This window comes from Octopus bimaculoides, chromosome 2 (assembly GCF_046866305.1).
Source record: "Octopus bimaculoides isolate indiv1 chromosome 2, ASM4686630v1, whole genome shotgun sequence".
Taxonomy (NCBI): Eukaryota; Metazoa; Mollusca; class Cephalopoda; order Octopoda; family Octopodidae; genus Octopus; species Octopus bimaculoides.
In genome coordinates this window covers 76,689,558-76,707,378 of record NC_142929.1, presented here as the reverse complement: position 1 = coordinate 76,707,378, position 17,821 = coordinate 76,689,558, and the positions used below count along the sequence as shown (strand labels likewise).

At 33.7% G+C, this 17,821-nt stretch overlaps 1 protein-coding gene across 12 annotated transcripts in view; it reads left to right on the top strand.

The window, feature by feature from the left end:
* Positions 1-380: 380 nt before the first annotated feature.
* Positions 381-17,821, top strand: part of LOC106874645 (citron Rho-interacting kinase) — a 351,869-nt gene continuing 334,428 nt past the window's right edge. For all 12 annotated transcript variants that reach the window (XM_089347064.1, XM_089347057.1, XM_089347060.1 and 9 more), the window contains exon 1: positions 381-537. The gene's annotated coding sequence lies outside the window, so the exon portion shown is untranslated. The remainder of the gene's footprint in view (positions 538-17,821) is intronic.

Below are 17,821 nucleotides of genomic sequence, written 5' to 3'. Positions count from 1 at the left end.
GCAAATCGACAAGTAAAAAATTATCATTAGCAATCGGTAAAGAAATTTTAAAAAACCAAAAAAAAACCAGAGCCGTCATCCGTTGGGGAGCTAATGCAACAAGTCCTCTTGGACATTATAGTGTTAATAGAAAAGGTAATAGAGTTTGAAGTAAGTATATAAAGTGTTAATATTTCCACTCTCAGTATGGGATCAAAGAATGCTTGATTGTAAATAAAATTTGTTTTCATTTATTTATTCATTTATTTCTTTAATAATTATCAACGTGTACTTTTGAAAATATTTTATTTACTTACAGAGTTATCGGCCTATGTTTGTTTTAAGTTAGTTTATACTGTTTTGGCGCTAGAGGGCAGTATAATTATGCATTCTGTTTTCCCATTGGTCAATAATCATCACAGTCTACACTAATGTCGGCGCGGTACGTTTGAAAATGGAAACATTATTTTTACATTATTGCACAAAAACTGGATAATTTATTTGAATGAAAACCTATATACATAAATATTATTTCACCCCCATTATATAAAAGATTAGGTGAGTTACAAAATATTTGTCATTTTTAACGGCAGATTATATCTTATTTGTTATTTTTAAACGAAAACTTTTGAAATATTTTATAAGTTGATATTTCCTCTTCCAACTTTTCTTTTTATTTTGTTTGTTAAAATACGAAATATTAGCAACAAAAAATACATATGCGATAAATATCTCACATTATTACAAGTCATATTTGTTTTAATTGTGTTATTAAGAATTAAGTATGATTCAATCGGCTGATAATGTTTTTGTTTTTTCTCCTCATTATTTCCAACAAGTTGGTCATAAATAAAACGTTACCATTATTATTGTCATTATTATTGATATTTTGACAAGTTATACTGCTTATTAATATTGTTATTGCTTTTCAACATTTATAAAAAGCCTATCATTTTAAAGGGGAACGCAAAATAGGAAAAATTGATACGTTCAAGTAATCGCACGATCAATGGAAACTGATTATTATTGGTTGGCAGAATCGTTAGAGTGGCGCAAAAAATGCACTTCTTTGGCTCTTTATGTTTTGAGTTCAAATCCTGGAGTAGATTAAACAAGTACCAGTTGAGTACTGGAGTTGGTGGTATCGTGTAACCCTTTCCCCGTGTCAAAATTAGAAAAATATATATATAATCCATCATCGTGGTTAACAAAGAAATTTTTTTTTTATTAAATCTTTGCCTTTTATCCTTTCGGGGTTGATAAAACAAGTATCATTCTATGTAATTGACTAGTTTCCTCCCATCAAAATTTCAAGTCTTGTGCTTGTATTATTATTATCAATCGCCTAATACTTTTATTATTATTGCGACGAGTTGGCAGAATCGTTAGCACGCCGGGCGAAATGCTTAGCGATGTTTCTGAGTTCAAATTCCGCCGAGGTCAACTTTACCTTTCATACTCCCAGAGTCGATAAAATAAAACCAGTCAAAAACCCATCTCACCCTCAAATTTTCAGGCTTTGTATCTATAAGAGAAATGCTTATTATTATTTACAAAACTAAATTTGTGACAAGAGGGTTGCTATAATCGATCGTAGCATATTGGATTTCTTTTGACTCGGAACAGGCTTAGTTTTATAGTGTGAGCGCACATAGTTGATTAAATCGATTATGTTATTTCGTGTTCATTTTAATGATTATGAAAGGTAAAGTCTCTCACTGGTAATATTTGAACTAGGCGCTGGTCCAGATTCGTACGCTACCTCTAACAGTTTCACGAGCACCGAGGGATATAGGGCATCTTTGATGCTCCATTGTTTCACTAACCCTACTTTTCTAATGAGACAACATACATGCTGATGTAATCATTTTTTTTTGTAAAAAAATGCACCATATATAGACAATTAAATTTGTGCCAATAGGTATATAGTAGGATTTAATAATGGGAATAACTAGTTTGGTGCCTCATCCCAACACAGTCTGTTTTTTTTTTTGTTTTTTTTTCATATAACTTTGTTAATAATGCATATTTTAAAACGAAATTTGGCAGAGATAACGTTTTCGAAGGTTTCGATTATGTTGTGGGTGCACATGACGGAGATGTAAACAGAACCCTCCCCACCTTAAATTTTTTTTTACGGAAGCCCATGTTTTAGGCTTATGGAGATTCCGATTCTGAAAAACATTTTTCAAAAATCGCAACTTAAAAATTTCAGTCCCCTCCCCAATGCTAGAAATAACAGCCAAATTTCACAAAACTGCGATAAATTTCTGTTTCATTGTTTCATCAGAAGCGAAACAAATATAGAGTATTGTTTAATACATTTATGACTGAAAGGTTCCTATTTTCAGTACTGAGTTACTTGTTTCTGATCATTAGCTGCTAACCTGAGTTTACTTTTCCTTTGAAATATTCGCTGTTTAAATATATTTTTGAAATACTTGAAAGCTATGAAGAAAACGCCAATCTTTATGTTCTCAATAAATAAATAAATAAATCTTTGCGACCGACACGTGCAAAAACTATATTCTTCTACCTGTTTTGAAGAAACTATTAAATTTATCTATTTTATTCCCAATTCTCTGTTTCATGCAATTAAATACTCTTCAATCTTATTTATTTCATGTTTGTTGTCAAGCGAAAAATCGTTAAGGATTTCGTGTTAGAAATCGAAACAGATTACATATTCTGGGACACTACTTGTTACCATTTTCACGTTGTTACCATTTTCATGTTGGTTATAATTGGGAACTCCTTGGAACTTTTTCTTTACTTCCACAAACCTATAGTTATCGATGTGATTTTTGTACCAATATATTAAAATTTTCGTCAATGATGTTTTTGTATTAGCGTTTCGTTTCTTTAATTTCTCTCTCTGTGAAACTTTTTGGTTATCTTTTTATCTCTGCTTTGTCATTTTCGTTCTCATTGCCATTCCTGTCTCACCAAGGAGCCAAAATACCTTTCGAGTACAAATATAACTTTCATTGTAAATTTTAAAACGCATCTGTTGTAAATCTTTTGTTTTAAAGATTTCATTTGTTTCTTGCGTAACCCGAGGTCAGAAAACTTATTCCTGCTATGATCCTGTCGTCTCTCCAGGCACACTTAACTCAGAAACATTATACAATACGCCCATCTTTCTAAGACTGTAGAATATGGGTTGAAAATATTTGGTTCAAATAAGTTGATTTACCTCATTGGTTATGTGTATATGTTTGAGGAATGCGACAGGCCATTTTAATGCTTCAGACACGATTTGCGTGTTCTTCAAATAATTCTTTTTTCAATTTTTGATATTCTTAGATAGTTCTTAGTCTCCTTGACAACTTTTTTCTAAGAATGTTATTAGAACAAAAGAACTTTAATGAATCATATTACATAAATATTGTGAGCACCCGTTTATCATCATTTTAATGTCCACTGATCCATACTTACATGGGTCAAGCGGAATTTGCGTCATTCATTTCCAGTATTCTGAAAAAAAAAAGTCTGACTATGGGGAAATATTACCTTGGAATCGGATAAGTGTTGATGACAGAAACAGTATCCAACTATAGAATATCTGCTTCAGTAACTACATGAAAATGTGACCATTAAAATAGTGATATATATATGTATAAAGAAAGAAAAGGATAAAGAGACCAATGGCAAAGTTAGAATGATATTTTATGTATAAAGTCTTACAGTTGTTTCAGGGAAAATCCAATATATCCCTTCATCGGAGACGGTAATAGTAGAAGAATGGATTATTACATCTATAAGAGATTTGTAGTAAGAAGTGAGAGCGATGCGCAGAAGAAAGAACAAAGAAGAAACTGTACTTGGAGTATAGTTCCATTCCAGCAGTAAACATCCATGTAAAGAATGTGGGTATTTTCCGGAGATAATTGTAGTAGCAAAGGTGATTATATATCCTATCATATTCAGAGTATTCTGTGCGTTGTTTACTCAAAGGATAGCTTGAATCGAGTGAAAATACCCACAAAGATTCTTTACATGGATGGAACGGAACTATACTCCAAGTACTGTTTCTTCTTTGCATCGGTCTCACTTCTTACTACAAATCTCCTCTTATAGATGTAATAATCCATTCTTCCACTATTACCGTCTCCGATGAAGGGATACATTGGATTTTCCCTGAAACAGCTGTAAGACTTTATACATAAAATATTATTCTAACTTTGCCATTGGTCTCTTTATCCTTTTCTTTCTTTATACATACACACGCTAATACACGACCTATGTTATATTCCCCACTCATGTTGCTACGACAGGGGCAAAAATAGTCTGTATACAGCACTTACTCGGTATTACCTGTATCTTTAGGGTTTGGTTGACTTCAATACCCTTCATAACCTTTATATATATATATGTATATATATATATATATACGTGTGTCTGTGTGTATATATATATATATATATATATATATATATATATATACATACAGATAGATAGATATGTGTATGTTACTTGTGCATATTCACCTACATGTGTTCCATTTAATTACTTTGTCGTTTTAGAGTTGAGGAAATTTGTCATTAAATCTCAAGGCATTAATTTAATATTATTTTATTTTATTTGGCTATGGACTGTGGTTTATATGAAAAACCAAAATCACATGAGATACAAAATATAATATAAATACTGTCACATATATTGGCTAGATATTGCTGGCTATAATTGTTGTACAAAACATATTCAGAAACTAAATATTGAGAACTAAATTATTATATATTTTTCATTATTTTTTTTTTAATTCATTGAGTCAAATATTTATTCCAATTGTACTATGTTTGTATTGAAGTTTGGTTGAAAATCAGTGCAATTATATGCCAGTTTTGGAGGAAATTTTATCACATTTCATTGGATGAAATTGTAATTACTAACATCATCAGGTTTCTTTCCTCTCTTTTTTTTCATGCTGGCATGGGTGGAACAGATTTATAAATCAACAACTTTGTGTGTACTGTAGTAGCCCCTCTACTCACAAGTTTGATTTTAATAATATTCTTCGTATTGTCAACTGTAACACCAGCATAAATCTGATATGTTTAAAATGAAGCAGAACAAAGTATGAGTTTTTGTATGATGAATATTTGTTTTGTACAAAGTATTGGAGAAATATATTTTTTGTTATCTAGTGCAAGTGTGGCTGTATTAAGAAGTTTGCTTCTCAGTCACATGGTTTCAGGTTCAGTCCCACTGTGAGGCACTTTGGGCAAATGTCTTCTATTCTCTAGGCCAACCAAAGCCTTGTGTGTGAATTTGATAGACAGAAATTGAAGGAAGCCTGTTGGGGATATATATCATCGTTTAACGTCCGCTTTCCATGCTAGCATGGGTTGGACGATTTGATTGAGGACTGGTGAAACCAGATGGCTACACCAGGCTCCAATCTGATTTGGCAGAGTTTCTACAGCTGGCTGCCCTTCCTAACGCCAACCACTCAGAGAGTGTAGTGGGTGCTTTTACGTGCCACCAGCACAAAAGTCAGTCAGGGGGTACTGGCAACAGTCACGCTCAAAATGATGTATTTTACGTGCCACCTGCACAGAAGCCAGTGCAGCGGGACTGGCAACGAACTCGCTCGAATGTCTTTTCACGTGCCACTGGCACAAGTGCCAGGAAGGCGACGATAAAACACACACACAGACACACACAACACATATGTAACCTATAACGTGTCTGTAGATTTGTCTTCTTGTCTCGACATGATATGATAGTTTGTGTTGCTGTCATACAAGTAATGTTATTCATTTCCATTATTTTGAGAAAACATGCCTGGCCATGGTGGAAATATTACCCTGTTTGGAAACAGGTGAGGGTTGGTGACAGGAAGGGCTTCCAGCCATAGAAAATTTGCTTCAATAAACTCCATCCAACCCATGCAAGCATGTTAAAATCGGCATTAAATCTAAGTAAAATCAAAATTGACATTAAATCTGATCTGGAGTGAAAAGTTCTGTGTTGCTTCAACTTGTATCTTGAGCATTTGTAAGTGAGACTATTTTATATAATATTAGGTTGTTTCACATGAAATGTCGCATTTTTAATTACTTGTTATTTCAGTCATTTAAAAGCTCAGTTATGTATACCTTGCATTTAATCTTGACTCTTTTTCTTTCTCAATAATATTGGTATACAAAATTCGTACCCACAGACCTTATGAAAATGATAACAACCAAACTATGTTGAGTGATTTTCTCATATGAGTACAAACTGGATCACTCTGCTGCAAAAGCTCTATGGAATATCAAGTAGGCCTTTGGTAATGGTTTTGTTGACATTACAGCTGTTCAGAGATGGTTCCAAAGCTCTCATTCAGGAGATGATAGCCTTGAAAATAAACCAAGGGGTAGGCCAAAATCAGTTATTCGGTATGATAGATTAAATGCTTTGGTTGAACAAAATGTAAGAACAAAGGTTCGAAAACTTTCATCCGAACTCCAAACATCTTGTACCACTTTTTTTGGACTCATGTAAAAAATTAGTAAAGTCAAGAAAATGGATAGGTTTGTTCAATATGAACTGAACAAGATTAAAAAAAACAGACTCCTTGAAGTGTGCTCCTTATTGCTTCCTCGACTGGAAAAAGACCATTTTTGCATCAAGTCATTATTTGTGATGAGAAATGGATACTTTTTGACAACAGCAGAACAGGACAGTGATTAGATGCAGGAGAGTCACCTAAACTCTACCCAAACCCACCATTGCACCCTAAAAAGTTAGTGGTCACTGTATGGTGGTCTGCGAAGGGAGTTAGTCATTATTCATTTTTGCAACAAGGGAAAATGGTAACAGCAACATCGTATTGCCAGGAAATTGATTGTATGCATGAGAATTTGAAAAAAAAGCAACCCAGACTAGTGAATAGAGATGGCCCAATTTTGCTCCATGACAATGCACATCCTCACACTCCTCAAGCTACAGTCCAAAAGTTGCACAGCCTGAATTATGAGATTTTGCGACATTTTGGAGAAGAGGTAATTGAAGCATTCGGACAGTTTATCACAGCAAAAGATGAATTTTTTTTTAAAGATGGGATATATGACAGGGAAATATTAGGGTAAATGTCATAAATGAACATTTTTTTGGATCATACTTTGTTTAAATAAATCAATTCTTTAATACTTCTGAAACATTTTATTGTTACCTTTCAAATACGACATTTCATGTGAAACAACCTAATATATTTAAATTAACAAAGCTATTGCTATAAGAGATTTAGAAAAGAAGAATACACTGCTTTGAAAGAATATTTGAAAGAAATTTTTTAATATTTTTTTTTAATTATGAAGTTATTGTTGACTAAATAGAACTAGAACTTATTTCTATAAACCACAAAGCATGGGTGTTAAATTCTTAGTTCCAATAGTAAAATGGGAGTGCATTTGTGCTTAAAAAAAAGAATCTTAAAATCTTTAAATTCATGCATATGTACTAAAACGACATTAATTAAAACATTATAAACAGCACTATTTAAAATGTTACAATGCATTAATTAGCCAGATAATTATATTGCTTTAAATACCAAAACACCAGACTATAGTACAGTGCTTTACATTTAATGACCTTGCTCACTTTGCATTTTAATGAAATGTTGGTTCTGTCTTATTTTCTGTCTGGTGATGTGGCAGCACTTGGTTTGTAGCATGGCTACCTACTGCATGGTACCTTGGGCAAATGTCTTCTACAGTAAACTGGTGCACTCCATTGGTTACGATGACGGATCCAGTTGATCCATTCAGTGGAACAGCATACTCACGAAATTAATGTGCAAGTGGCATGTATACCCTTTGCATAGTTCTCAGGGAGATTCAGCGTGATGCAGAATGTGACAAGGCTGGCCTTTTGAAATACAGGTACTACTCAGTTTTGCCAGCTGAGTGGACTGGAGCAATGTGAAATAAAGTGTTTTGTTCAAGGACACAATGCACTGCCAGGAATCAAACTCATGACCTTACAATATTGAGCCATATACTGTACAGTAAGCCACACATATTCACCTCTTCAGCAATAGCTCCTGGCTGACTGAAGCCTCATGAATGGATTTGGCAGATGGAAACTGAAAGAATCCTGCTATGTATGTGTGCCTCTTCATCTTGACATTGCATGTTAGCTGTAAATGAATATTGCCATCATGCATGTGGTGTCATTTGTTTCTAATCTTCTATGAAAACAAGCCTGGCCATGGGGAAATATTTCCATACTTGGCAACAGGAAGGGCATGCAATTATAGAAAATCTGCCTTAACTAATACCTTCTGACTTATGCAAGCATGGAAAAGTCAATGTCAAAATGGTAATGATGAAGTTTAGTATACAAGAGGTTATTAGCTAAATTTAATGTTGAGAAAACTGTTTACATCAGTCAGTAAATGGTAAAAGATAAAGTTTGCAAAGCTTGAATCCTCAAAAATGGATATGTTTTGTTAATATTTATATATAATTTATAAAATTCCCAAATTATTAAATTTGGATATCAAAGTAATATTTAATTATAAATGAATTAACTCACCTGTGATGTGTAGTTTCAGTTTTCTTTTTTTTTTTTCCAATTAGCTCACATTTCATAACTTGCATTACAGAAGTATTTTCATTAATATATCTTTTGAGAATAAATTGCTGTTTGCATAATGGTTATTTTAAAAATGTGATCTTACCTAAATGCTGAATAGTCCCTTTCGATTTTCATATTCCTTCTATGCTTGGTTACTTGTGACATTCAAGATTGTACTTTTGACACAATTACATTTTGGTGCCCCACCAACTTTGTTCCCTCATAACTTTCTGAAAAATGCATACCTTTTAATCAAACTTTTGCAGATGTATTTTCATCATGGGAATGCATCTTCATTGTATCATTTTCTATAAGTATTTCTATAGAAGGTCCTTGACTCATTTATAGAAAATGACTTCCAGGCCGGATTCCAAAAGTGGCAGGAATGCTGGAACTGGTGTATTGCTGCGCAAGGTGATTATTTTGATGGGGGATGATGTTAAAACTTAAGTAAATAAGTTATTTTTTATTAGACATAACTAGTTCAAGAACTTTCTGATACCACCTCACACCTCTCTTTGAAATGACATTTTGCAGAAGTACATTAACAAGAGTGTGGATTACATAATGTTGAGATTTCAAACATAGAAGATGCAGCAAAAGCAAAAATCTCCTAGTTTCACTACCATTCTTGATAGATGTTTCAACAACAAAGGCATAGTGTGTTTCAAACCACAATGGTTAGTAGGGAAAGGAAAAAAAAAACGCAGTTAAACATCAGCTACATGAAACACTATTACTAGCTAATTTCACTAGAGGCAAGGTGCAGCAGAAAAACTTATGGGAGATTTTTCTACCTGTATAAATCTGAAAAAAAAAGGGTAAAGTTACAGAAATTGGTACTAACAGCGGTGGGGATAGGAGAGAGAATGAACTGAAACTCTGCTTAAAAAAATTTTCTAAATTTTATCATTATTATCATAATCTACACCACAAAGACATATTTCTGCAGCATTTCATTAATAAATATTCATTTTTGAGAAAATTATGAGAATACAAAATCTATGTTGGTTAGTGCTAATTATGCCATATAAGGTGCAACTGAATTTTTACAAAGGTAGTGCATGCACACACACACACACACACACACTTTCCATTTGTTTTTAATGTAAAAAATAATTCTATCCATGTTTTACCAACATGACAACATATTTTATTAGTATTACACATTGCAGAAGGAGGTTATTTTTGTGTTCTTTAATATATTGATTTAAAGTCTTTAATAAAAATAGTCAAATGAACCATAAATGGTACCCGCATTCATAATTCTTCACTTAATTTGAATTTTTCCAACAGCAGTACCAAATAAGATAAAATAAACAACCGCAAACAGGATAGAGATTTTTTTTCTTGTTATTTTCAGAGATGGGAACAAATGCTAAATGGCTGTAATAAAGGTGACATTATAACATCACCTGTTTATATGGTCTGACGCCTAAAAAGTGTCAGACACATGTGAGACGAAGGCAACCCTGGCTATTGTATATAGCTTTTTCTTTGCAAGTTATCTAATGAAAAGTAACTAAGAGCTTGAAAGTGGGAAACCAAATCTAGTCCATTACCTAATTGTTTTGGCTCTTTCTACTGGTATATTTTAAATATCAGGGGCTTATAAAGATGATGAACTCCTTGTAAAAATAATTAATGTCACCAAAACCTCATATAAAGTTAAACTTCAAAACAAATTCTAATGACATTTTGTTAGTATGGATAAGAGTTTCTTTGTTGGAAAGAAATTTTGAATGATTGTATTGTCTTAAGCATAGCAATTACCAAGTTATTCAGCATCTTAAATTATATGTTTAATATGAACATCCTTTCAGAAAAAATATTTATTTCTGCTTTGTTAGGTGTTAAGCATAGACTTTTTGAAGTGGATAGTGACTACTAGCATGGTTCAGTCTTGCCTCATTGCACTTTGAACAAGTGTCTTCAATATTCTCAGGTTGACATAAGCCTTGTCAGTGGATTTAGTAGAAGAAAATTGAAAGAAGCTTATTGTGTGTGTGTGTGTGTGTGACTCTGTCTTGATATCATGTGATTGCTATAAATGACTGTAAATCATTCCCAGTATCCTGTCTAGCCATGGGAAATACTATCTTACTTGGAAATAGGTAAGGGTTGGCAACATGAAGAGCATCCAGCTGTAGAAAATCTACCTCTGTAAACTTTGATCCATGCGAGCATGGAAAAGTGGGTGTTAAATTGATAGCAATTCATGAAACAATACATATGTTTTTAACAGTACATGGATTTGTTGTGTCTGTGGAGAGTTATTTTCTTTTAGTGCCTTATTATTTAACACTCACCGGTTCGAATTCCACTCATTTAGTTATGTATTTTTTCTAAAATTTTCATTGTGTCTTGCAACCCTTTCAATAGTCGTGTGTTTAAATAATAAGACACTAAAAGAGAATGACTCTCCTCAGACAATAAAATATGCTTCAATACATGAATTCACATAAAAAATCTTGCAAACCAAATACAAAAACGAAATAGATTTGTTGTTTATCTGTAAACAAAATTGAATTATGTAATTGAACATATGACAGTCATTAATTACTATGATATCTGAAAGATGGTAGACATAGCTGAAGTAATAGAACTAGACTAAATGATTCATAGTATTTAGCTTTGTCTTCTTGAGTTTAAAGTCTTGACTTTCATCACTGTAATGTTGATAAAATAAGTGCCTGTTATATGATGATTCAGTCTGTTATATTAGTCTTCTACAAACATTGGCACAGGGGTGGTTGTGTGGTAAGTAGTTTGCTTACCAACCACATGGTTCCAGGTTCAAGTCCCACTGCATGGCACCTTAGGCAAGTGTCTTCTACTATAGCCTCAGGCCGACCAAAGCCTTGTGAGTGGATTTGGTAGATGGAAACTGAAAGAAGCCTGTTATATATATAGACATACATATATCTGTGTCTATGTTTGTCCTCCCACCATCGCTTGACAACCAATGCTGGTGTGTTTACGTCTCCATCACTTAGTGGTTTGGCAAAAGAGACCAATGAAATAAGTACTAGGCTTACAAAGAATAAGTCCTGGGCTGCAGTCAAATGATTGAAACAAGTAAAAAAAAAAAAAAAGAAAATTGTCCTACTCATCATTATCATCTTTTGATGTCTATGTTGGTATGGATTGGATGGTTTCGTAGGATCCAATATATCCAATGGCTACATTGTACCCCAATGTCTGCTTTGGAATGGTTTCTATAATAGGATGCCCTTCCTAATGTCAACCACTCTACATAGTGTACTGGGTGCTTTTCTTGTGGCACCAGCACTTGTGAGGTGATCATGGAGCTTGGAAGACGATGATCACCTTCAACTGAATGGTGCCACAGTGAAGAGGAAAGCAACTTTATGTTAGGAGACAGGATGTTAAAGTATGCAGGAGGGGTCCTGAACAGAATAGGTTTCTTGTAGAGGAGCTACATGGCTGCTCATATTATAGAAGGGATTGGGAATAATTGATGTGAGAGAGAGATAAAATAGAGGTAATGAGGTGTTAGGGTGAATCCTGAAGGTATGAGATGTGTAGGAGTGGGGATAGAACAACAGGTAGTGTCAGTGGGTAATAGTATTGGCAGTATGAGATACTATGTCTGTGTAGTTAGTGCTAGAGTACTTGTCACATGATCTGATTTCAAGCATTACTTAATTAGTATGTCATGCAGCTGTGGGATGCACTTTATACATATTTCATAGTCTGCCTAAATAGCAGCAGAGTTCACTCCAACTTTATAGTTGAAGAGTTAGAGATAGGAAAAACATCTTGTCTTTGATAAACAGCTACTTCCACAAAAAACATTTCTCTCATGCTAAAACATTAAAAGGAAAATTGTGTAAGTTTATAACAATCTTTCATTTCAAACTTTGGTTTTACAGTTACTAGTTCATTTAAACTTCAGTTTTCAGTATACAGCAGTAATGCTGTATACTTAACACGGTCGTGCAGTTTAAACTGTTTATGTATCATAAGGAATAAATAAATCTTTGAAAGTATTTCTAGTCTCATAGGTACTTACATATTTACTAGGTACAGATGTTTCTTAAGATGAAAAGAAAGTTTAAGGAGTTTGTACATAAATAGTACATTTTGCAATGTAATTAAGTTGAAGAATTTTAGTACATTCACTTCAGAGAATGGTAGATCCAAATAAGTTCTACTAGAGGACTTGAATGAAATTTACTCATTATTCTTAGTGTCTTTTTTATTCTAGTTGTTTGGCTATTTTTATTTTAGTCTCATACCTGCTAGACATAGAACATATGGGAACAAAAACAAGTATAGTAGTCAATAGTGAGTATATCATGATGCTTGTGATGTTTAATTTTGGAAACTGCAGTATGAGCTTTGTAGAAGTTTTTGCTATCTCATACTTATGTAATTATTCCAGGTGATTTTCATTCAGAAAGTTTTGAGGTATTGGTACTGAGATATAATTACAATGTGAACCTGATGTCAAAAGACAACTGGAGTTTAATCATCATTTGACATTTATTGACCAAAATTCCATCTGTGTGGTGTGAAATGCTGGTTTTTTTTCTTTCTTGTTTATTTGACACCAATTTAACATTTTCAGACTGAACTACATGTTAGAATGAATTAAATCTTTTTACAGCTCTTAAGCTAGTAATAAATCTAAACATATCTTTTCTCCCTTTTTTTTATTGCAATGCCTGCACTATAATTGGTATAATGATTATATGATTTAGTTTTAAACTATTACAGACAGTAATTTTATAGAATGGCTACACATCACTCACCTATGACTTTGCTTTCTGTGTGTGTATTAAATTTCTGTAGGTTGATGCTTGTAGAGAGAAAGAAAATTTTCTTGTTAGTAATCACCATGCCAGCATGAGTTGGACATTTTGAGAGGATCCGAGTATTTGGATACCTTTCCTAATGACAGCTGCTGTACTGGATGAGGTCACCATATAGCTTGTAAGACTAAGACCGTCAACTGAATGGGACTACAGTACAGGGATTAGTGCAGGGTTTGAGGAGGATGAGTGGGTAGAATGTATGAATCTGCTAGTTCACTGGATCAAATATAAAAATAGACTGAGGAAACAGTAAATCTGTGCTAGTAGTTATATTAGGGTCATCAGTAGATTTCTGATAACAGCTAGTTGGCCTTCTGAGGGTGGGAAAATATTTGTGTGTCATTGCAGAATTGCAATGCTTATATGAGCAGTACTCTAAGCCCTTGTGTTGAGTGAATTAGTGTATTATTCTGAAGTTAAAACTAAGTTTTTGAGAAGCAGTTTTGGCAATGTTATTTAAGATCAAAGGCTTAGCACTTAAAGTATTTAACTGTATGTTTTTATGTATATACAGGTTATAAACTGTTTCTTTGGTATGTGTGCTGTTTGTGTTTTTGTGTCATTGAAATATATTAAGGTTGTCATGTCAGCAATGAATGCCTGATGTGGGGTACCTCCTGTATACATGCGCAAATGGCGGTATTATCTATATAGAAGTATGTGTTGTTAGAAGTTATAGTACAAAGGCCATTAACTCTGTAAGAAGAGTGTTGGAAACCACAGAGCATAGCCCATTCCATTTTGTGCTACAATGAAATGGACTGATGGGAAATATTGCATAGGAGACAGATAGAGGTTATTGGCTGGTAACTTTACTAGCAGGTCAAGGTTTGAGTGACAGATATAGTCAAGGGCTTTGCTGAAGTGTAGGGTAACAGTTTTGGTTTAACCAAAACTATCAAAGTCAAGAGACTACTGATGTGTACTTTAAGACAGATCTCTTTATGGATTCTTGAATCAAAAATGTGGAGGGAAAGAATCAAGGTTATGAAGGCTGTGATTATTTACAACTGTTTTCATTTTCTTTGAGAGAAATGTTAAAATTATTTATAAGCTTGAGGTCAGCTTTGATCAAGCAAATCTATATTTAAAAGCATTCCAATAGTGCCTGCTTGTGTTTCTTTCCACCCCCCCCCCAGACACACAGCATGTAAGATTGCATTATACAATGTACCATTAAAAAAAATTGGTAAGGTGTAATTTGAGGAAATTTGGCTGCTATCTATTTCTAGCAAGATGAGCAACCATGTAGAAAATTGAAATGTTGGAAGTGATAGATCAGAGAAAGATTTAATTTTAATTTCTTTTTTAGCAGTCTGAATTTGGATACTGTACTGTGTTCATAAATTAGGATGGATCTGTGCAAAGGAGAAACGTGTAGATTTTTGCGAAGATAAGAACTAGCTCAGGAGCAAGTCATGTAGTCATAATGAAGAGAACACCTCCAGGATAGGTCAGCTTGTTAAGTTTTTGTATATAGTGATAATGGAAGAAATCAGATGTTAAACTACAATGATGATGATATATATATATATGTGTGCGTGTGTGTGTATATATATATATATATATATATATATATATACATATAAACTTAATGTTAAACTGAAGAATTGTCCAACACTTCTTAGCTGTGTATTTAATTTTTACAAGAGGGGTGATAATGACTTTGAAGCTTCATCCTGTTACCTTCTTAGAGCATAGACACACATACACACATCTTGACATTGCATGGTAGTTGTGTCACTGTCATCTAAGCAGTGTCGTTCCTTTCCAATATTCTGCACAAACATCTTTCCATGAGGAAACATTACTTTGCTTAGAAACAGGTAAGGGTTGCCAACATGAAGGGTATCTAGCTATAAGAAATCTGCCTCAATAAAACTACATCCGATCCATGCAAGCATAGAAAAATTGATTTAAACAATGAAGATGTGAGGTTGCACCATTTTGGTTTGAATGAATTTTAAAACTGCATTCTCTTTTAATTGCATTGTCTAAGAAAAAAAAACAGGCAATGCCTGTAGGTTTCTCAGTGCACCCATCCATTGAACAATCCTTTGTTATTTGGAATGAGATTGTTACAGCAGATTTCTTTCAGCCCATATATAGAGATTTTTCTGTTAATTCACTAAAATTCAAAAAGAAAAACAAAAAATAAAGGCACTCATTTCACTGAACCTTGAATGTTTTCCGTGAATTTAAAGTTTTCGAGAAGCTAATTTGCAGTCTTTTACCTTGAAGCAGAAACTCTTGTTGCATTGATAACTTGGGGTATAAGCATCATTGTCAACTTTGATTTTTTTCATGGTTGCAAGGATCTGATGGAATCCAATGAGGCAAATTTTCTATGGCTGGATCTCCTTCTTGTTGCCCATCTTCACCTGTTTCCAAACTAAGTAATATTTTCCTATGGCCAGACATGTTTCTCACAGAAGATTGTAAATGAGCAACACTTGTTTACAACCTTCACCTGATGTCAAGACAAAGATGGACACACACATGACTGGTATCTTTCAGTTTCCATGTACCAATTCTACTCAAAAAGCTATGGTTGGCCTGAGGCTATTATAAAAGACACTTGCCAAAGATGCCATGCAGTGGGACTCAACCTGAAATCACACGGCCACATCTGTGCCATATTTTGCACCATTAAACATCAAACAAAATTTAATACAAACTAGTGTAAAGAAAAGATTTAGTGGTTAACATATTGAAAGAAACTGAGACAGTGGGTCTCATTCCAAAGAAGGACAACATCTCTGTCAACAACTGTCTTCTCAAAACACTCTAAGTTTCTGCCCCACTTTTTATTCTTTTCTACTCTAAGCACAAGGCCTGAAATTTTTTTTGGGGGGACCAGATGATGAGATCGACCCCAGTACACACCTAGTACTTAAAAACAGACGAAATACCGCTAAGCATTTCACCTAGTGTGCTAATGTTTCTGCCAGCTCACCATTTCCTATTAAAAACAGTATGACTTCCATAAAATCAAATCTACTGAGGACTTATTCTCTTATGTTACTCCCTAGTGGTCTCTCACTTTTGAAAAATCTGATGAAAGCAAGTTCATTACACTTGACATGACAAAGGATTTGATAGTTTGACATGAAAAATCTGTTGACCAGACTGTTGTGTCAGTTGGAAGCAATTATTGAAGTCAGTAAAATTGTACCGACTCTATTAAGTGAACATTTTTATATAATACACTAAATTTTTAATTCCACATAGAATTAATGTGGCTGTTTTCTGAACTGAAAATAATCCAATCAGAGTTGAGGTCTTCTATGAAGGAAGATCTGTTAGTAGCCATGTTACTAATAAAATGTTGAAAAATTTAGGATTTGTATTTTTGATTTATCTGTTATTCTGTATAGATACAAGGTTTCTTTAATAAAATTGTTGATATTTTACAATATAATTATTTCATTTAATGTTTATAATCTTTCATGTTACACTGATTTAAATGCTATATCCAAACAATGTTGTAATCTTGAAAATGAAGGGTTATATATTTTTGTATCTAACTGAATACATTTCATTTGTTAAGTTGCTTTTATGCTCCATCTTTTTGTTTTTAATTTTGATATACTTGAGGTTTTTGAAGTGGTAAACAAAGATATTTCTGGTTTTTCTTTGATAGTGTTTGTTGTCTGTAATAACATTCTAGGAAAAAGATAAGGTGCATTGTATTTTCCCAATATCTTTAGAAAATGTAGACATGAAGCCTAAAATGTTTAAGGGAGAGGTAAATGGTAGTTCTGATATTCATACTGTTTTCAAGAGCATCAGTGATGCTTGTACAATGAAAATAATTTCAACTGAATGAAAGAATAGCTCAACTTCTCAGTACATTACCATCATTCTATGGCACACACACACACACACACACACACACACACATATACATATAAATACACACACACTCATATATACATTTATATAAATGTAAATACTAGCAGAGATATCTGGCCTTGCTCGGGATTGAAATGGCATAGTCTGTATATACTCTTTACTCTTTTACTTGTTTCAGTCATTTGACTGTGGCCATGCTGGAGCACAGCCTTTTGTCGATCAAATCGACCCCAGGACTTATTCTTTGGAAGCCTAGTACTTATTCTATCGCTCTCTTTTGCTGAACCGCTAAGTTACGGAGATGTAAACACACCAGCATCTGTTGTCAAACGATGTTGAGGGCACAAACATATGCACACATACATATATATACATATATACGATGGGCTTCTTTCAGTTTCCGTCTACCAAATCCACTCACAAGGCTTTGGTCGGCCCGAGGCTATAGTAGAAGACACTTGCCCAATGTGCCACGCAGTGGGACTGAACCCGGAACCATGTGGTTGGTAAGCAAGCTACTTACCACACAGCCACTCCTATATATATATATAGTACGGTAAAGTTGAAACATGATCCGGTGA